Genomic DNA, 23,049 nt, shown 5'->3' on the forward strand with positions numbered 1-23,049 from the left:
AATAAACATAGATAAATTAGTTTATAAAATAATATATACGTAATATACAATTTGATTAAATTTAATGAAAAGTAACATATTATTGATTTGTCTTGATATATTAATCCTTAATAAATATAATAACATGTGTTGGTAATAATAACTTGCAAAACTTAATTAAAAAATTAATATAATAACATGTATCGGTAATATACATTGGTGTTAGATCATATTTTTATTTTTGGACATTAAATTGAAAAAGAAAGATTGTCTTTAGAAAAAAAAATGAAAAAATAACATGCAATTAAAATCAAATTCGTAAATTTTGCTGTAAAATGTTGTCAAAGGAAGGCATTGCATGTAGATTTTAGATTAAATGGTTTTATTTATTTTTTTGTAAAAGAGGGACCATATTCGGAAAGGAATTTTGTTAAAGGACCGTATATGTAATGCTTTTTTTATAGGAGAGAGAAATAATTTATAAGAGAATAAAGAACGGTTTTATTTCTTCCAAAATGAGAAACAGTTGTTATCAGTTCGTCCGTCATTCAACACTTCGTCTGTCACGCACAAACACAAGTAAAACCTTGAAATCAAAAAATTGGAAATCAATATTCACATTCGTTAACGATTTTTAAAGAATATCTGTGTGGGAATCTTAAACAATTGATCAGAAATGAGAAGCAGATTTTGATTTTTATTTTCCTTTTTATATTAGATATATATATTTTGTATATTGGTATCGTTATAAGAGAAATAAATTATATCTTATATATATAAGTACGCCCATGACTCTAGAATCTAAGGAAAGTGGAGTTGGTGGGGAGGTTTAGGAATTATGTTTGATTTTTTTAGGAATTCTAAGGATTTTTCAACAAATTTTGTGGGATTTTAGAGTGCACTCAGCGTGTGTTTTTAAAGGTACTTTTTTTTGTTTTTTCTTTAAAGGTGGTATTATGTCATCCTTCATTTAGACTCAATTGTTCCAAAGCTTCTTCAACAAGGAATTCCACTTATCTATCCTCTCTTTTGATGAAAACTTCCTCCACTAAAAAAAAGAGGTACTTTTATTTATTTATTATTGTAGACCAACGTGTCTTAACATAGCTTGAATGAGTCATCAGAACCAGTGCTTTAACTCTAACACCTGCAGTCCACCACCGCTTCTATCTCCCTTCTCTCCATAGCTTCGATTTTACATATCCTATATATTTTACATCGTCTTCAGTCTTCCTCTTTTTTCTCTCTACAAGACGGTTTCAAGAACACGAGTCTAGCTTCTTTCCTACTACCATCGCTCCTAATACACGGCTATAGAAATTCTTGTCACCAATTTTTAAAGAGTTCGTCAAAGCGGGACTGAAAATAGACAAAGAAAAAGACAATTTCCCATCTATGCAGGAGAATTTCAGATCTGAAGGAAAGGATGTTGATTCATCTTCTTTCATCTATAGGGTTTATGAGTCGAAGAGGTAATTCGTGGGTTTCATTTATTCTCCATAACTGATCTTGCTTTTGTATTTCATGAATGATGTTGAAATTAAACAATATCTCCTCTAACTTCACTCTTTTGTTTTTCCCTATTTTGGTTTTTGTTTTTATCTTTGAGGAATCACAGATGCCCATGAATATAGATCGAATTGCAATATCTATATGTTCATCAAAAGACAGACTCTATTCGATCGCTCGTTGCTGGGTACGACCGTCTTCAACTTCTCCTTCCCCCTCTATCTTGTGAATTTATTATTCTTTTTATTTACAACCTAATTTAATATTATTTTTTATTTTTACTTTGTTTTCTGGGTGCCTGTGTTCACGACATGTCGGACTCTGTCATTTCAGTTTTGCTCGATGGTAAGAATCGCAAGTTCATCTAAATTGAAGTGGTTAGCTCTCTTTGTTGTTCCATTAACTCCTTATGTACTACAATGTCCATCAAAAATGTTTCAATTTACACAATTAGAAATTCATCTTTTTTTATTTTTTTGTCCAACGGTGGTGAAACCAGCAGAGTGAACCGCTCAAGACTAAAGTCAAGTAGCTCGTCAAAAATTCGTCAAGTTGAATTTATGTATATATACTACTTTAAGTAGCGAGTGTGTTGTATTAAGTATTGTAATGTACTTGTTTCCAACCCTACGTAAGTGGAAGTATAAATTTTGATATTCCCATTTATTTTGTATTTATGTTTCTAATCAAATTCATTACAATTGTTTTAGAAAGAGGGGAATACCTAATTTAGGTCAACTTTCAAGCTTGGTGAATCTACTCTATTGTAATTTCATTTTGTTGCAGGTGGGATTGGTTTGACTCTGATACATGGTTTTAGACATGCTTGACCTTGGACCACCTTTTCTATACGGTACAAATGAAGTATAGTACAACTTGTTTTTTTCCAACATAACTAATACATTAAAGTGTCGGGGAGCATTTACTACAGGGGTAAAGTATTCTATTGCTTTCATAATGTCAAATTTGGACGAGCCTTTTGATTTAGAAAAGTTGCCAAGCCTATGTCCATTGATCTTTTCCATATGTACCATTGATCTTTTCCATATATACATTTCTATTTGGAGGTTCTCTACTCACACCATTTATAAGTATTTTATCTTCATGTTTGTATTAGCTTCATTTTATAAATACACCTAAACGCAAGACATAGCAATGCATTTTCAAGTATTTTCTTATATTACATCCTACTTTTATTTATTTTTATAACATTGTAGTTTGAAATTTTTTGTTATTATGTGGTCATCTCCGTATGTCTAGCATTTATAGAATTTGCAAAAGATACCTCCCTGGGTCGTGCTTAGCACGGCCCTAAAACTTCACTAGTATGTATATATATATGAATAAATTTGAAGCTGATTTTCTGGGATTCATTCAAAAATTAATGCATGTAAGTTTTATTTTGATTTTTACTTTCCTTTTTATATTAGAGATATATTTGATATATTGGTATCGGTATAAGAGAAATAAATTCAAAAAATTATTTATTATTTTTAGGGATAAGATAGAATTTAAACATCTTTCTACAACATATTGGATTTAGAAATTGGAGGCATAATTTAAATGCAGTTAAATTTAAAGATTTAATGGATTTTAGTTTGAATTATATTTGATAATGGGTATTTTGGTAAGAAATCATATATTTCAAATATAATTGTAGATGTTTAAGGATAGAGATTTGGAAAACAAAAATACACCAAAATTGAAGGGAGAGTTGAAATGCACCAAATTGTAGGGCTTAAATGGATTTAAAATTTTAATATATTCGATAACATATATATTTGGCAAGGAATCATGTGTTTAATTTAAATGATAACATAAATGCATAATTGAGGGATATAGTAATGAGGAAGAGTGGGAAGAAATTAGTAAAAAGATTGAGAGAGTGTCATGTGGCAAGAAAGTGGTCTAAAAAGGGGACATGTGGCATCCAAAAAACTATTTTATTAAGAATAGATTTATTTAGGTAATGAAATTACATATATTATAAATATAAATTACTATAAGTCACACAATATTGAATAATATTAAAAAATTAGAACTTCAGTTAAATGTTTTTTTTAAATAAGGAAAAACGACATCTAGCCCTACAATGTTTTTGAAATTGGTTTAATCAATCCCTAAACTTGTTTTGGTGCTTCAAGGGGCATCAAATCATTTTTATCTAGTATAATTGGTCATTATGGAAGAATTGAAAGCTTCAAGGGGCATCAAATCATTTTTATCTAGTATAATTGGTCATTATGGAAGAATTGAAAGGGTAAACTAGTTACCATTATGTCATCTCATTTAATAGATTGACTAAATTAGACATCTTTCTCTCTCTCTCTTTCTCTCTTCTTGAGCTTCATCACCTAAATTCAGTTTCAACCCATCTACAGAACCCCCAAATTGCGCCCCTCGATTTCTTTACACCCACTATAAGTTGTTCTTGTATAAGCATTTCACCGCCACTTCTCGACCATCGATTAGCTTACCATAGTAAACAGATTCAAAACCACCATCTCCAAGTTCTTATGAATCATCAAAGCCATATGTAGCTGCTTCCATTTCATTACAAATAAAAACCCTAGTTCTGAAATAGGTGTTGGTTCCCAATTATGATCTTAAGGAAGAATAAAAATTATACTTGTTTGAAAATTAGTAGAAAATCCTTTGCTTGAAACAGTCAGCACACTTTCTTTGTTGTGAGTTTCATCTTCTCCGTTGGGATACCTTTTTCTTCCATTTTTTGCTAACATGGCATTGTTCTTCAGTCAAAACAAGAAATTTATCAATCCCATTTGATCACAAGATAATGAATCAAGATGGGCCCCATGAATATTCAAAGAATTTGCACACCCGTAAAGGAAACTGATGTTTATATAAGTTGGGGAGTAATCAAATAGGTTGGGATTAATGGTGAAGTTGACAAAATCACATGGACTTATCGATTCCTTTACATCTTCTCTAACGATCTTTAAGATATTTGATGTTTTATTGATGCTTAGCACATGGTACATCATATTGTTTATGTCGATACTACGGGTATTTTTGTGACATCCCCAATTTCACGGTCAGAAAAGACCAATTTGTTTATGCTTATTTAAAATCAGAGTATCCTCTTTGAGGAATAATATTGCAGAATTTGTTCCCAAAAACATGATAATGATATTATCAAAGCATTTCCGAAGAAATGTATTTTATTTATATTAAAATCTTGGGGATGTCATCGTCAATACAGAAACATAAGCATAACGAAATATTACAAGCCTTACAGTAATTAAACTATTGGCCTAATTCTCCTTGAATCTCTCAGAAGAATGTATCTTTTATATCGCTACCTGTGATACAATAAACTGAGTGGATCAGGTTGGGTAACCTGGAGAGTACATAGGGATTTCAATCTCATAATGTGATAACATATATATATATATATATATATATATATATATATATATATATATATATATATATACATACATTAGAACTCATAAGATACAATTGATGGGTTTGAGCCAAAACAACATCATATGTGCTCATGCAAACCCTAATGCTTGGATCAAGGTTTCTCTATTGTACATGCAATTCATCCAAGACTCAAGAACCCTAATCTAGCATATGTATTTCGAAATAGACATAAGAATACAGATCTAGATGATTACATCTTCTTCAATGGCTTGAATCTTCTTGTCTTTGGAGCTTAGAGTCATAAGTGTTACTCCTCTAATGGCTTACAAACACCACAAGCAAGAGGATGACTAAAGAGAAGGAGGAGAAGCACCAAAACCGTCCTTGGGTTCTTCCCAAAGAGTTCCCCACGTTTTTGGGTCTATAGAGGTCTTTATATATTAAGGCAATTAGGGTTATCAACTAGGAAACCCTAATTTGACTGCTTAGGCCCTAAGCAGCCGATGGACTCCCTTTAGAACAGCCCTTGGACGAATTCCTTATGGGCTTCCCATAGAATTCGTCCAACCTATGTTCCAAGGTGATCCATAGCCCAATTGTAACTATCTTATAATTACAATTCCAGTCCCCTAAGTTTAATTAATGTCTTTTAGTCACAAAACTAGTTATCAATTAATTCTTGACTAATATTAATTAAACAATATGATTTCTCCTTTAATATATTATTCATATAATATATTAATAAATCATAATTAATCCTCTTTCTCCATAAATTATCCTATCAAGCTGCTTTGGTGAAGGCAACCCAAAAGAACCATGCACAATCGGGTCAATTACATACCAAATATAGTTACGGGCTTAAACACTAATCCAAGAACAATTTCACCTCATATATGCAATTTAACACACCTCATCGTTCCTAACAATGACACGATCCATACTTTCGGATCTAAGACGAATGGCTTTACCTAATACATACTCTCAAATCAGGTATGAGACTATGTCTAATCCATGCTCTTGGATCAATGAGAAATGACTATGCCCAATCCATACTCTCGGACTAGGGACGAATGACTGTACCTACTTCATACTCTCGGACTAGGGACGAACGACTATGTCTAATTTATACTCTCATATTAATGATAAATGACTATGCCCAATTCATACTCTCGGACCAGGGACGAATGACTATGTCTAATCCATGCTTTCGTATTACTGACTAATGACTATGCCCAATTCATACTCTCGGACTAGGAAGAATTGTTGAGAGAAAAACTTGGAGACACACTTGAAAAAACGTTAGAACAAGTATTTTGCGGAATAGAGTTAATCTCAAACGATCTAAAAGCTCAGCAATAATATAGTTAGAGTTAGGAAGTTAGTTGCGGAATTTAAAGAAATATAAATGACAACAATTGTTATATCAAGAATACACTTAAGCTGATTCATAACAAGGAATGCATTCACTACAAGTTAATAAGGAAGATCAAACTTAGTGATTAAGTCTTACAGACTTGCTCCGGAGAGAGGTTATATTCAGATATGTTTAAGTAGTTGAGAGTAAGAAGAGTAGAAAGATAGAGAAATGAATAAGATAACTTAGAGAAATATATTCAGAATAAGTTCATAAGTTATCAGTAAGGAGTAAGAAGTGTATTCGATACAAGAGAATGAGTCTCTATTTATAGAGACTTTGAACTAGATTAAGACTCTATAAGCAGTCGTGCAAGGCATATTGGATAATAGAGTACATTACATAGGATAAGTAAAAGAAATAACTAAGACTGCGGATGTTGAAGACTTGATGACTCCGGATGCTGAGATGGTTGCTGATGGAGAACGGTTGTGGTTGATTGATGATTGCGGTACCTTAGTTCAATAGGGTCACTTTTATGTCTTAACAATTTCCCCCTAAGTGACCTCTTTAACTTCGGTTCAGGAGTCAAACTTGAGAAACTTGATCAAAATCCACCAGAATTTTCTAACATTTTCCAGCCAAGTGATTCTTCTGGAAATTTCAAACTTGACTTCAGCAGTAGTGTGTTTTGATCTTTCTACTGCGGTCTTGCAGATGTCAAGTTGCTTCTTGGGCAGACGGTGCATAGCTTTTATTGCAATGAAGTATTTGACATTTGTCCGTCTTCCGTTTGAAAATTATCCCAAGTTCAGGATAGTTTGTTGCGCCTAATGATGTTTCTTCAAAACCTTTGGTTGGCATTGGCACAGGTTCTAGTGGAGGGAGATCAAACTTTCTGATGATGGTGGGGTGGATATCCACATCGATTTTACCAAAGTCGCAAACAGTGTCCTTTAGAAAGGATTTGGCTTTGTCAAGAGCTATCTGCATCTTCGGATGCTTCTCTGCCTTGTTTTGAAAAACTCTAGCAATGAGAAATATTTCTTCAGGATTCGTGCAGGGAAAGTCCGCCTGAGTGCGTATGTAGTCATGCTCTCTTCTGGTAAGAGTGAATTGAGCAAAGTCAGCTTTCATGAAATTCCGCATCTTGTAGTTTTTCACTACGGATGGTCTCTCGTTAGACCATATGTTTTCTACTGAAGAGCCATGCTTCGCATAGAAGCGAGTGAGTCTTTCAAATTCCATCGGCAGACGCTTGTGATCAGGAAGACTGCAGTCAAAGGATTCGAATACAGCAAAATACTTGGCATTGGGAGAAATTGGAAGATCCCAATAACCATCGGAGGGTGGTTCAGCATACGTGAGATTGGGAGTGTAGTCTTCATCTAGCAGCCTGCGGTGCGGATTGACCCATGAGTTAATTAGTGACTCATCAATCATGGTGTCGAATCCGCACTCTCTCCAGATGAGTTCAACTAACTTGGCTGCTTTCCAGTCTTGTTTTCTTTGAGCGGTGGCAGGAGAGTATGTGGAGCTTTCTGATGACATATGTTCCTCAAGGTTTTTGAAATGAGGAGGAATCTCAGGTCTATTGAGGGTGTTTTTGGGTGATGAGTGGGGAGATGGAATATTTTGAGATGGTGGAGGTGAAGGCTGCGGTGTGGGAATTTTCTTTGTGGTGATTAGAGGGCTCTAACGAATGGATGTATCTAAGCGATGGCCTTCTTCGTCACATCCCCCTCTTGAGGAATGCATCGCAGGTGCTTGAAGTTCTCTATAGAGTTTGTAGAGTGATAAAGAGTGAATCTTCCTGTCACCTTGGACTATCATTTTGGCCGTAGTCCAATGTCGTCCTAAGCCATTAAGGAATTGGAGATTGGTTTCATGGTTGCTGCGAATGGTACCAGCATTTGATAACTTTGTGACTATCAGGTTGAATCTCTTGAAGGAGTCTTCCAAACTTTCACCAGCATGAGCTTTGAAGTTGTTGAAGTTGTTAAGTTCGGTAGTGAGCTTCTTATCTTGTGCTTGTTTTGAGCCTTCGTACAGGTTTTTGAGTACATCCCAGATCTCTTTTGCTGACTTGCAGTTTATGATAATATCAAAGTTGTCAGGAGCGACACCACAAGAAATTTCATAAAAAGCAACAACATCATTTTCCATTTTATCGAGATCATCCTTGGTAGGACGGCTCATGGTTGGTTGACCTCCTCTTAGCCTGGTTGTCGCGCCGTCAGTTTGAAATGGTGTGAGGACTGGATCGTGTGGTCCTTCTTCTACGGATCGCCATACATCTCTACTCAGTCTTCTTAAGTACCTCTCCATTCTTTGTGACCAGTGATGATATTCATTTGCTACCAGTATCGGAGCTCGGCTAGAACCACCAACACTATTGGAGACATTCAGAGATAACGATTGTGCCATTTTTTTTTTTTGAGAAATGAGCTTTAGTGGTATAGAAGGCTTAATGAGAAAATCAGAGTTCCGATATTCAAAAAGCAACCACTTTGGCTCTGATACCAATTGTTGAGAGAAAAACTTGGAGACACACTTGAACAAACGTTAGAATAAGTATTTTGCGGAATAGAGTTAATCTCAAAGGATCTAAAAGCTCAACAATAATATAGTTAGAGTTAGGAAGTTAGTTGCGGAATTTAAAGAAATATAAATGACAATAATTGTTATATCAAGAATTCACTTAAGCTGATTCATAACAAGGAATGCATTCACTCCAAGTTAATAAGGAAGATCAAACTTAGTGATTAAGTCTTACAGACTTGCTCTGGAGAGAGGTTATATTCAGATATGTTTAAGTAGTTGAGAGTAAGAAGAGTAGAAAGATAGAGAAATGAAGAAGATAACTTAGAGAAATATATTCAAAATAAGTTCATAAGTTATCAGTAAGGAGTAAGAAGTGTATTCGATACAAGAGAATGAGTCTCTATTTATAGAGACACTGAACTAGATTAAGACTCTATAAGCATCCGTGCAAGGCATACTGGATAATAGAGTACATTACATAGGATAAGTAAAAGAAATAACTAAGACTGCGGATGCTGAAGACTTGATGACTCCGGATGCTGAGATGGTTGCTGATGGAGAATAGTTGAGGTTGATTGATGATTGTGGTACCTTAGTTCAAGAGGGTCGCTTTTATGTCTTAACAAGAATGACTATGTCTAATCCATGCTCTTGGATTAATGACTAATGACTATGCCCAATGTAACACCCAAAGTCAGGAAGGCCAAGAAAGGAAAGGAAACCCTAAGTTTAAGGGACGACTCGACGAGTCCAATGAGGAACTCGGCGAGTCCGAGCGGGATCCGGGTCGAGGAGTAAGTGACCGACTCGGCGAGTCGGCCAAGGAGACTTGGCGAGTCTGGTCTGTATGAGGAAAACCCTAAATTTGGGGCTTGGAGCCTATTTAAGCGCCTCATTCTCTTCCCTAGGGTTCCTTTACTGCCTCTCTAGCCCAGAACACCAAACCCTAGCCGCCATATCCATTGTTGAGCCAATTATTGCCTTGAAGAATGCATTAAAGCTTGGAGAAGGAAGAAGGATCTTGGAGGTGCAAGAAGGGGCTTTAGATCTAGGATTTGGAAGATATTTTTGAACATTTGGAGGTAATAAACTAGTTCTTAGACTCCTTTGCACCTAGATCTATGTGTGAGTTTTGGGGATTTTAGCCATGATTAGTATCCATTTGAGTTAGAAGCCAGATCTGAAGTTGCTACTTTGAATCTAAGCATATTGTGGCCTTGTGAAGCATAAAGTATCTGCCCTTGAGTTGATTTTGGAGCCTCTTTGCCTTAAACCCTAGTTTATGGTGTATTTAGCCTAGATCTCCTTCTCTACACGTAAAGTTTGCAACTTTACGTGAGGAATAGGCTTGGGAAGGGTAGATCTATAGTTTGGAGTCCATGCATGACTCCAAAGTCCTCTGCATGTATGAAGATCTGAATGGACTCGGCAAGTAGCATGAAGATTAGGAGGAACTCGACGAGTGGGATGAACAACTCGTCAAGTCGGATGAAGTTGGGCAGGAACTCGGCGAGTTTGAAGAACAACTCGGCGAGTCTGTTGAAGGTTGTCCTTAACTCGGCGAGTCTGTTCTTGGACTCGGCGAGTCAGGTCGCGAAACCCCAAACCCTTTGATTTGAGACTCGAATCAGTGAGTCGAATGGAGACTCGGTGAGTTGGACAGGTCAGTACTCGGAAACCGGTAGACTCGGCGAGTCATGGACTGACTCGGCGAGCCGAGTCGCGAATGGAAGGACTCTGAACTTATGAACTCGGCGAGTAGGTTTGAACTGGGAGTTTGACTTTGACCGGGACTTTGACTTTAACCAAAGTTGACTTGGTTGTCTTTCAGGGGTAAGTTAGACTAAGTGTTGCATTGATATTGATAGCTCGGGGAGCTAGTGGAGCAGGAGTTCAGAGAGTTGTCGGGCACCAGCTAGTGGGATCATCAGTGTGTTCAGCCAGTGCAGGTGAGTTTCCCTTTGTGTGAATGGGTCTAAGGCCACAATGTCGGCCCATGTAGTTATGAGTAGAATACTCGGGGGTTAGCCCTAGGTACAGTATGCTAGTATGATATTCAGGACGAGGTCTAATGATAGATGGCGGGTGCCCAAGGAATGGTTTATGTGATAGTTTATACTTGTTGTCTGTGTGATACTTGTATGTGCCTGGTAGGGAGGTGAGTGTGGGCAAGGTCCCGTAACTCACCAATAGCGGAGTGTGGATGGTGTTCCACATGTCAGTAGCAGTAGATAAGGGGCGAGGCCCAAGTTAGGTAAAGAGTGAGGGTGGGCTGGGCCCGTACCTCACTATCAGCAGGAGTATGGACGGGGTTCCATGACTCATCAGTAGCAGGACAAGGGCGAGGCCCAGAGACAGGCGAGGCCTTAGAACAAGAACCGTTAGTATGTGTTTAGCTTATGTGATGTGATATGTTTATGTGCTATTATATGTTAGCGGGCGAGGCCCTGTGACAAGAGAGGCCTAAGTGAAACAGATATGTATCCGAGCGGGGCTCGAAGCCAGGCGGGGCCTGGAGCGGCGGGGCCGTTGTAGCGGGCGAGGCCCAAGGTAGGGGCGAGGCGCGGGATAGCGGGTGTGGCCCAGTATGTGCAGTATGTGATTATGCATGGTATGTGGTAGGGTGGGGAACTCACTAAGCTTCATGCTTACGGTTTTCAATTTTGGTTTCAGGTACTTCCGGTAGCGGAGGGAAGAGCTCGGGGTGATCGCATGGCACACACCATAGATTAGACAGCCTGGGAATGTTTCACTCTGATAACGAACATGTGTTTTGGAAAATAATACTCTGATTATGTTTTGAATCGATGATTTTGCTTTAAGTAATGTTTTATTAAAAGAAATTTTTAGTCTTAAATTTTGGGACGTTACAAGTTGGTATCAGAGCCTTGGTTTGAGGGATTCGGGCACACTCTCGGGTGTGTCTGAACTCAAACTGAGGAATTGGTATAGAAGTTTTCAAAATGAAAAGACAGTTTTGTAAAAAGAGAGTTTTGAGAAAGAAAACAGTTTTAGCAAAGCAAAAATAATTCACAAAGAAGAGAACTTTGAAAAGAGAAAAAGGGTGTGGTGCATGCAATCAGCCGAGCTCAAATAAGTACCCCAAAATACTCATACAAGTTTATGTTATGAGTATCAGTTAGTAGAGCAGCATGCTAGATTAGGACTAAGGATCTAGGGAGGATGCCTTATGTGCCTATTATATGTGCTTTGAGCTGCATGATAGTGCTGATTAGACAGTAGTAGGATAGCTTGTTTAGGTTATGCATGAGTTTATGAGTTTGTGTTGCATGTTAGTTCAGATTCTTGCTATGTGGATATGATTGCTTGAGTATATTATGGTTAGATTTTCCCCTTGTCTGAATGATGCTTGCTTTGTGCAATATGGGATTCCGAGTGATGGGAGTTAGCCATTAGGTGGATACGTCACGTCACATGTGATCAGGTTTGAATAATCTCAGAGTGTTGGATTTGGCCCTATATCGCAACTCTCGTTTGAGTCCAACAGTTGTAGGGACGAGTCTTTTACTTGAAGGATTATCTGAGCCTCGTCACATGTAATGGTATCCAGGTAATGGCTAATTGGCATCACCAGAAGACCTTCAGCAGCTGAGGATTGGTTTGAGTTGAGTTAGAGGTTTCCCTAGGGTAAGCCTAGGATGAGGTAGTGCTGGGAGTAGTAGTAGTGGATAAGGGACCGGGAGGAGTCAAAGCAATTCCTGAGGAAAGTACGGATAGATGTAGAAGGTAGTATGGGCCCGTACTACTGAAAGCAGAGGATCCGTACCCGATTCAGGAAAGGCCGAGACAAGACCGGGAACCTGGTAGGGTGTGTGTTTGGTCTCGCAGCAGTGATAAGTATTCTGATAGAGGATGTATTATATTTTCAGCATGGTGACGTTGCGAGAGAGACCAGCGGGCGGATCAGGCGCCGGAGAGGGATCAGGCTCGGGTTCAGGAGCCGAGCATCTCGAGGAGCGAATGAGGGAGTTGATATCAGCTGAGTTTCGCTCACTATTCTAGACCAGACTCATGTGATCTTTGGCACGGTCAAGGAGGGTATACTGGAGATCTTGGATGAGAGGCTGGGAGCCTTCCGTACCGAGATGATGGCCTTGGTGAGAGCGCGTACCTTGACATTTCGAGAGTTCAGGGCTTGCGGGGCACCAGATTATCATGGGACTAGGGACCCCATCGCTAGCAGCAGATGGTTGGCTGATGTTGTCAACGCATTCCGTACGAGCCGGTGTCCCGAGGGGGACAAGCTCAGACTCGCCTCCTGTCTTCTGAAGTACAGAGTGAGGGATTGGTGGGGGGAGATTGGTCATGCTTTGGGGGATGATGACGCGTTGGACGCGATGACTTGGAGCGATTTCTCGGTCAGGTTCAGGGCGGAGTTTTCGCCAATTATTGAGGTGCAGCAGTTGGCATGGGAGTTTCAGGATTTGACGCAGACCACTGAGACTGTGGCGGAAATCACCGCCAAGTTCAGGGAGAGGGCTCTTCTTGTACCGCAGTACGTCGTGGATGAGGAGATGAAGAAGGCACGATACCATGAGATGTTGAGGGACGACATCAGGGAGTTCATGAGCAGATCCAGCTGTAAGACGCTGGAAGATATGATTTCTTGTAACGCCCGCAGATCCGGGCTAGTCAAATTAGAGGCAATAGGGGTCGAAAACAACTTTTCGACAAAAGATTACTTAGAATAAATAATCTTAACCAAGTTGTAGAATATTTCACAAGGTTTCCGTACATATAAAGAACGCCGAAATCCGAGTTATAACGAAGAAGTTATGACCCGTCGAACTTTCGCGACGGAACCGGCACGGGCACCAGGAAGCGTAAATAGTGAATTTACGATAGAGCGAGATTTAGCCTTAGTGATCTAAACAAAAGTTTTAGAATATGTCAAACTAAGAACATCGGTAAAAAGAACGCCCAAATCTGACTTCGTATAAAGAAGTTATGATTTTTCGAAGTTTCGAGCTAGCAGTGTATAGCCCGAAATTCGAATATTAGATCGAGCGGTTTTTAGCCGACACGACCTGAACGAGAATCGAAGATCTCGTTAAGGGTAGCGTAACGAGAAAAATATGGGCGAAAACGGATGTCGGATGAAGAAGTTATGAGGATTTAACGGACCAATCCTATCCCGGCCCGTTAATAATATAAAATTTAAAATCGAGCCAAAATTAGCCGATGGAGTCTAAACGAAAGTTGTAGATTACGTTCCCGCCTTCGCGTGGATATAAAGAACGTCGAAAACGGACCTCGTATGCGAAAGTTACGAATTTTTGAAGTTTGTAGTCAAATTTGCGAAGCCTGATGCTCTATTGATGACGTGGCAAAATCCTGACTGTTGCTTGCTGATCACGCCTCGCATTCGATGATTGCCATGAAGTCTCGCTTATGCCCAGCGTCCGAAGTCTGTACGCCCCGCGTACCTTCGCTCTTATCCACTCCGAGGTCGGTCCACGTGCGAGCCAGCTGGAAGTCTTATCCGAGGAGTACGCCTAGCGTACCCTCGGTACGCCCAACGTAATGTCCGAACTTCGGCCTATAAAAGCCAGCGAAGGCTGCCGACTTTCTTGCACAATTTTCACTTCTCTCTCTAAACTACTTTCTCTCTGCAGCCCATTTTAACCCCCCTAAACCCTAGGAAAAATCCCCTAGCACCCTAGGGAAGCCCCGAGGCTCCCGGAGTCCCGAGAAAAAGAGCCTTTCGGTTTCGGAACACTGCTCCAATTAAGTTCCGGTTTTCGATAAAATTCGTTGTAAGTGTGCTACGCTTACGCAATTTTTAATATAGCTTTCAAATAATTATAGGAATGTTATTAGGTCCTTAAAATAATTATTTGGGCTATTATTATGAGTTATATTGAGTGTTATTAACGCTTAATAATAGTCAGACTAATTAATTTGTCGCGGTTATCGTTAGACTAAACCCTAGTGGTATTGGTACTAGGTTTTATCGAAGGAATATCGTTTTGAGAGTATCGAAGCGATATCCGAGTGCTGAGTCACCACCTTTCAGGTGAGTGCATAGTTACTTTCAGCTTACACATAGATATGAAGTATTTTATATAAATTACGTGTTGTGTGTGCACATTATCTGAATACTTTTTGTCTATGATGGAGGAATGATTTTATACATGTTTTAAATGATTTAAATTGTATATATTTATTTTATATCTACAAATATGTTGGGATAAAACATGGGTAGATGAAATAGTTGGTGAGTGATGAAATAAAATGATGAGAGACAGGTGATGATAGGAAGGTGATGATAATTAGGTGAGGATAGATAGGTTATGATGAATCGGTGATGTAGGACGAAAGATGTTGGATTAGTGTCTAAGTCCATAACTATTTTGGTATGTGCTTGACCCGATGGTGCATGGTCCTTTTGGGTTGCCTTCACCAAAGCAACTTGATAGGATGAATAATGGAGAGAAAGGATTAAATATGATTTATTAATATATTATGAGAATAATATATTAAAGGAGAAATCATATTGTTTAATTAATATTAGTCAAGAATTAATAAGAATTAAGTTTGTGGCTAAAAGAGATTAATTAAACTTAAGGGACTTGAACTGTCAATTGTATGATAGTTGAATATTGAGCTAATGGACTCCATAATTAAAGGGGTGGACGAATTCTATGGGGAAACCCATTAGAAATCGTCCTAAGGCCTTTAAGGAAGGAGCTCATGGGTTGCTTAGGGCTTAAGCATCAAAATTAGGGTTTCCTTGTTAGATAACCCTAATAGTCTCACTATTTAAAGGACCCTATAGCCCTAAAAACGTGGTGAACTTGTTCTCTAGGGTTTCCACACGTTTTGGGCAGCCTCCTTCTCTTCTCTTCTTCATCCTCTTGCTCTTGGTGTTTGTGAGCCATTAGAGGAGTGACAGTTGTGACTCTAAGCTTTCTAAAGTCATTACAAGAAGGAATTGTGATTGTTACTGATATATAACAATCAAGGTATGATCTAAACCCTTATTTATATGTTATATTGATTATCATATGCTAGATCTAGGGTTTATAGTCTTGGATGAATTGCATGTACAATAGAGAAACCTAGATCCAAGCATTAGGGTTTGTATGAGCACATAGGATGTTCTTATGGATAAAACCCATCAAAAGATACTATAACCTTGTCCGACAATTTGGAGATGTAGTCATCTACCAGAGTATAGAAGGCGACCACGGACTAATATAGACAACCCCGTGGAAACACCGGCAGGCTCATAACCTGTAGGTGATGAATTACAAGTTCAGGCGATGTTGTAACTACGTATTCATGCGATGATACTCTAACCATGAATTACGAGTTCAGGCGATGTTGTAACTACGTATTCATGCGATGATACCCTAACCCTTGTTGGGCACGTATTGAGGGATTAATCCCTGAATCAATAATGTCTATGCGATGTAGGCGATGATCCTTAGGGAGAGTCCTTAGGAACAAACATATAAGGAAATGCGATGTAAGGAGATGAGAGGTAAATATGATGTAGGAGATGACCCTTAGGATAAATCCCTAGGGAAGGTACTTAGGAATAAAGAAGATAATGGGGATGGGTAATTGGGTTAATTGTTTGATGATTGAACGTGATAATTATATTATTGTGGGTTGAAAACCCTATGTACTCACCAGGTTTCCCAACCTGACCCACTCCAGCTTATTTATATCACAGGTGTCGATATGAAGTGACATTACACTGAGAGATTAAAAGAGATGTAGATCACTAGTGTAAATAAATGTAAGTTCCGTTTATGCTTATGTTTCTGTATCGACAATGACATCCCAAATGTTTTAAAATGAATAAAATACATTTCTTCGAAAATGTTTTTAATAATGTATTTATCGTGTTTTTCTGGGAACAAATTCCGCAACATTTTTATGAAAAGAAGTACTCTGATTTTTATAAAGCATAAACAAAATCGGTCTTTTTCTGGCCGTGAAAATTGGGGATGTCACAGTTGGTATCAGAGCATTAGTTTAAGCGAACTAGAAATATGGATTTATTTCTAGACTTAAACTTAGAATGCTAAGCGATGATTGTGAGGTGTGAGCACTAGCTTATTTTAGGAATGATGCCTAAATTGATTATATGTGCTAAATGCTTTGTTCATGATATGTTGTTAATTGTTCGGATCTATGGTCTGTTGGCGACCGGATCTGGAAACCTTATGTGTTTAGGATTCTAAACGTACGAATACGATATTAGAACTAGCATGTAAACATTTCGGAGTGATAAGGATGATTTAAATGTCAATCCTAAGTAAAGGTCTAGATTCACCTTATTCGGTGTATAGATCAAGATGGCAAGAACCCGTAGCGGAAACGTAAACGCAAATGGGAACAAAAACCAACCCCTAGTGGTTCAGCAAATACCTGTTGTAGTAGAAGATGTACCCGAGCCAATCATCATGGCTGGAGTACAAGCCATAATTCAGACTATGTTGGCTGAACAAAAGGAAGAAATGAGACGGATGTTGAATAGGGACGAACCTACTATGCCTATTGAACAACCCGAGCTGATTCCCGAGCAATTGGAGGAAGGGAACTACAGCCGCCAAGTGAGTCAAGTGGGGACTTAAGGTGAACGAAGGGATGGCCCGGAGAGGAGAAACGACAAGGATGAGCGGATGTACAAGAATTTCTTGGGTGCGAAACCACCAAGTCTCTCAGGAAGCCCAAAGCCTGTCGAGATTATGGATTGGATCTCCGAGATGGAAATGGTGTTTGAGAGCTGCGACTGTAGCGAGAAACAGAAGACCGTCTTCGTCGTAAGACAACTGAAAACTGGAGTCTTGAGCTGGTGGAAGCTATTGGCAGATACGATGCCACGAGGAGAAGCCATAAGGATGTCATGGGAGGAGTTCTTGGAACAGTTGAAAATGCAGTACTGCTCGAAGATAGATCTGATAGACCTAAACAACGAGTTTCAGAACCTGAAGAAAGGGAAGATGAGTGTTGATGAGTATGCCACCGCATTCACCGAGAGGATGAAGCTATTCCCCTACTTGGTGCCTACTGAACTCTCCAAGATTGATAGGTTTGCTAACGGACTGCCACTGACTTTGGCCCAATGGTCAAAATGGCAACTACCTTGAAAACAGTTGTTAGGGCAGCTAAGAACGTAGAGGCCCAGATAAGAGAAAAGGGCCTAGAAAAAGATAAGGCAGGAGAGAAGTGGAAGTTTAAAGGATCTTCAAGGTCCAACAAGGAAAGCAAATTCTCAAAGCTTGGAAGAGGAGATGGAGGTGAAGCGAGATGGTGTGATAAATGCAAGAAGAAGCATGGTGGGAAGTGCAACGAAGAAGTGACTTGTTACAAGTGTGGGAGGACTGGGCACTATTCCAAGGACTGCACACATAATGATAAAGTATGATACGGATGTGGAGGCAAGGGGCACATGTCCAGAGACTACCCAAGGAAAAATAAAGCAGCAAGACCAGAAACGCCACCAAGGCCAAGGGCATTTCACATGATCCTCGACGAAGCAGAAAACCATGCGAGGAATCAAGGGTGAGGACTTTATACCCGAAGATCAAGTTATGCAGTAGCCATAGTATCGTATGATGTAGCCCATTAGAGGCACAGTCCAGGGTGAACTTGAACACCTATGTAATCGTTTCAAGAAATAATATAAAACCTTCATTTTGTTATTTGATGTGTTGAATGATTGTGTGATTTGCTGCAGGGTGACTTGGGAAACTACGAGACAATACTTAGGACGAGTATGAGTAGGTGTGAATGGTAGTAGAGGCCTATACTACCGGAAGCACAGGACTCACACTTGGATCAGGGAAAGTCACAAGGTTACCAAGAGGCTAGTAATTGATTTTGTTTTATTCAAGTATGTCGTTACCATTGTTTCGGTAATGACTAAGATGATTGTTGATATTCCGACCCTAGTGGTCATATCGAATCAAGTCCGACTACGATGAGTATGTTGCGTGGTTCAGAGAACCAAGTTCGATATAGCGTCCAACTTAAACCAAACGATTGAAATCAAAGCAATCAATAGAAGTATCTCCCTCGTTGTTAAAAAAGTTGGTAGCTAGAAATGCTACATGTTAAAGTGTGATTATATCACATTAGAACATAAAGGAAGGCATAGTCTGTTTTAGAATTTAACTCTGAGAGACCTGATTCTAAGCGTGCATCACCTGATGATAGGTCATAATTTGGGGTCTAACCTGAGGTAAAGAGCAGGTGCACGATTAACCACTGCTTACAGTCAATATGTCTAAGAGATAGACTTGAAGGAATATAGAAGTTATAATTATTACCTAGGATGAAGAGATGACGTATGGAGTCATTATACGAGCCCTGTTTTGTTGATGATTACGGGACGTAATCATCCTAAGGGGGAGATAATTGTAACGCCCGCAGATCCGGGCTAGTCAAATTAGAGGCAATAGGGGTCGAAAATGACTTTTCGACAAAAGATTATTTAGAATAAATAATCTTAACCAAGTTGTATAATATGTCACAAGGTTTCCGTACATATAAAGAACGCCGAAATCCGAGTTATAACGAAGATGTTATGACCCGTCGAAGTTTCGCGACGGAACCGGCACGACACCAGGAAGCGTAAATATTTACGATAGAGCGAGATTTAACATTAGTGATCTAAACGAAAGAAGTAGAATATGTCAAACTAAGAACATCGATAAAAAGAACGCCCAAATCTGACTTCGTATGAAGAAGTTATGATTTTTCGAAGTTTCGAGCTAGCCGTGTACAGCCCGAAATTCGAATATTAGATCGAGCGGTTTTTAGCCGACACGACCTGAACGAGAATCGAAGATATCGTTAAGGGTAGCGTAACGAGAAAATGATGGGCGAAAACGGATGTCGGATGAAGAAGGTATCAGGATTTAACGGACTAATCCTGTCCCGGCCCGTTAATAATATAAAATTTAAAATTGAGCCAAAATTAGCCGACGGAGTCTAAACAAAAGTTGTAGAGTACGTTCCCGCCTTCGCGTAGATATAAAGAACGTCAAAAACGGAGCTCGTATGCGAAAGTTACGAATTTTCAAAGTTTGTAGTCAAATTTGCGAAGCCTGTTGCTCTATTGATGACGTGGCAAAATCCTGACTGTTGCTTGCTGATCACGCCTCGCATTCGATGATTGCCATGAAGTCTCGCTTACGCCCCGCGTCCGAAGTCTGTACGCCCCGCGTACCTTCGCTCTTATCCACTCCGAGGTCGGTCCACGTGCGAGCCAGCTGGAAGTCTTATCCGAGGAGTACGCCTAGCGTACCCTCGGTACGCCCAGCGTAATGTCCGAACTTCGGCCTATAAAAGCCAGCGAAGGCTGCCGACTTTCTTGCACAATTTTCACTTCTCTCTCTAAACTACTTTCTCTCTCCAGCCCATTTTAACCCCCCTAAACCCTAGGAAAAATCCCCTAGCACCCTAGGGAAGCCCCGAGGCTCCCGGAGTCCCGAGAAAAAGAGCCTTTCGGTTTCGAAACACTGCTCCAATTAAGTTCCGGTTTTCGATAAAATTCGTTGTAAGTGTGCTACGCTTACGCAATTTTTAATATAGCTTTCAAATAATTATAGGAATGTTATTAGGTCCTTAAAATAATTATTTGGGCTATTATTATGAGTTATATGATTTAAATTGTATATATTTATTTTATATCTACAAATATGTTGGGATAAAACATGGGTAGATGAAATAGTTGGTGAGTGATGAAATAAAATGATGAGAGACAGGTGATGATAGGAAGGTGATGATAATTAGGTGAGGATAGATAGGTTATGATAAATCGGTGATGTAGGACGAAAGATGTTGGATTAGTGTCTAAGTCCATAATTATTTTGGTATGTGCTTGACCCGATGGTGCATGGTCCTTTTGGGTTGCCTTCACCAAAGCAACTTGATAGGATGAATAATGGAGAGAAAGGATTAAATATGATTTATTAATATATTATGAGAATAATATATTAAAGGAGAAATCATATTGTTTAATTAATATTAGTCAAGAATTAATAAGAATTAAGTTTGTGGCTAAAAGAGATTAATTAAACTTAAGGGACTTGAACTGTCAATTGTATGATAGTTGAATATTGAGCTAATGGACTCCATAATTAAAGGGGTGGACGAATTCTATGGGGAAACCCATTAGAAATCGTCCTAAGGCCTTTAAGGAAGGAGCTCATGGGTTGCTTAGGGCTTAAGCATCAAAATTAGGGTTTCCTTGTTAGATAACCCTAATAGTCTCACTATTTAAAGGACCCTATAGCCCTAAAAACGTGGTGAACTTGTTCTCTAGGGTTTCCACACGTTTTGGGCAGCCTCCTTCTCTTCACTTCTTCATCGTCTTGCTCTTGGTGTTTGTGAGCCATTATAGGAGTGACATTTGTGACTCTAAGCTTTCTAAAGTCATTACAAGAAGGAATTATGATTGTTACTACTAGATAACAATCAAGGTATGATCTAAACCCTTATTTATATGTTATATTGATTATCATATGCTAGATCTAGGGTTTATAGTCTTGGATGAATTGCATGTACAATAGAGAAACCTAGATCCAGACATTAGGGTTTGTATGAGCACATAGGATGTTCTTATGGCTAAAACCCATCAGTGGTATCAGAGACTAGATTGGTTTCTATTGTATTGATGCATATTTGATCGAAATTAGCACTGAAAGTTGAAATTTCCTCTGGCACGTATCACAATATTGTCCGCTTTGGGCCACTCGGCACGAGGACTTCCCAGGGGGTCACCCATCCTGGTACTACTCCCGCCCGAGCACGCTTAACTGCAGAGTTCTTATGGGATCTGCTGCCCTCACGGCTTTAAAACGCGTTGTGATAGGGAAGGTATCCACACCCCTTATAAGGAATGCTTAGTTCTCCTTCCCAGCCGATGTGGGATCAGATCTAACCCACTTTCACCCCCCATTATAGGGTTCGACGTCCCCGTCGAACACATCGACCCGTGCCCTGGCTCTGATACCATTTGTAACATCCCCCTCTGGCACGTATCACAATATTGTCCGCTTTGGGCCACTCGACACGAGGACTTCCCAGGGGGTCACCCATCCTAGTACTACTCCCGCCCGAGCATGCTTAACTGCAGAGTTCTTATGGGATCTGCTGCCCTCACGGCTTTAAAACGCGTTGTGATAGGGAATGTATCCACACCCCTTATAAGGAATGCTTAGTTCTCCTTCCCAGTCGATGTGGGATCAGATCTAACCCACTTCGCCAAAGTGGGTTAGATCTGATCCCACATCGGCTTGGAAGGAGAACGAAACATTTCCTTATAAAGGGGTGTGGATACCTTCCTTGTCACAACGCGTTTTAAAACCGTGAGGGCAGCAGATCCCATAAGAACTCTGCAGTTAAGCGTGCTCGGGCGGGAGTAGTACCAGGATGGGTGACCCCCTGGGAAGTCCTCGTGTCGAGTGGCCCAAAGCGGACAATATTGTGATACGTGCCAGAGGGGGATGTTACAAATGGTATCAGAGCCAGGGCACGGGTCGATGTGTTCGACGGGGACGTCGAACCCTATAATGGGGGGTGAAAGTGGGTTAGATCTGATCCCACATCGGCTTGGAAGGAGAACGAAACATTTCCTTATAAAGGGGTGTGGATACCTTCCTTATCACAACGCGTTTTAAAACCGTGAGGGCAGCAGATCCCATAAGAACTCTGCAGTTAAGCGTGCTCGAGCGGGAGTAGTACCAGGATGGGTGACCCCCTGGGAAGTCCTCGTGCCGAGTGGCCCAAAGCGGACAATATTGTGATACGTGCCAGAGGGGGATGTTACATTGACTCGCCGAGTCACTTGGTGCACTCGTCGAGTCAGGTGTACTCGACGAGTCCAAGTCCCGACTCGACGATTCGAAACGTCTGACAGCTAATTTTCGCGATTTTCTTCCTGTTTTGGGTTTGGATAATTACCATAAACATGTTTTTGTTATAAAATCCGAATGTTATCAATATTTGGTGATTATCCTTACCTAAATAGAAGATAATTGTCAAAATTTAGATAATCTTTTGTTTTATTAGATAATATTTGATTATTTGTAATTTAGATTTGAATTATCTTGTATGGAAAGTTTCAATTTTCCCCTTTAGGTTTTATAGTTTAAATTTGAACTTGAAAGTTTTGTTTTGAAATTTAAATAGTTGAAACCATAATGTTTTGAAAAGGTTTCAAAACTTGCCCTCAAGTTTTGGAATTTAAATTTTGATTAAAAGTTTAATTTTGGTGTATATTTAAATTC

General features: G+C 39.4%; 1 long non-coding RNA gene and 2 pseudogenes across 2 annotated transcripts; 2 read left to right on the top strand and 1 right to left on the bottom strand.

Moving 5' to 3' along the window:
* The first annotated feature begins 788 nt into the window (after window positions 1-788).
* LOC111913068 (uncharacterized) lies at window positions 789-2,154 on the top strand. Of its 2 annotated transcripts, none has more exons than XR_006184096.2 (3): window positions 789-1,451; window positions 1,598-1,865; window positions 1,988-2,154. It is a non-coding gene; the product is annotated as an uncharacterized LOC111913068 (long non-coding RNA). The 2 variants fall into 2 exon arrangements; XR_002857413.3 differs by having other exon boundaries at window positions 797-1,451; window positions 1,598-1,675; window positions 1,822-2,154.
* Window positions 2,155-21,822: 19,668 nt separating this feature from the next.
* Window positions 21,823-21,940, bottom strand: LOC128126953 (5S ribosomal RNA; annotated as a pseudogene).
* A 171-nt stretch (window positions 21,941-22,111) lies between these two features.
* Window positions 22,112-22,229, top strand: LOC128126956 (5S ribosomal RNA; annotated as a pseudogene).
* Window positions 22,230-23,049: the final 820 nt, after the last annotated feature.

The sequence above is a fragment of the Lactuca sativa genome, chromosome 6, assembly GCF_002870075.4.
Source record: "Lactuca sativa cultivar Salinas chromosome 6, Lsat_Salinas_v11, whole genome shotgun sequence".
Lineage (NCBI taxonomy): Eukaryota > Viridiplantae > Streptophyta > Magnoliopsida > Asterales > Asteraceae > Lactuca > Lactuca sativa.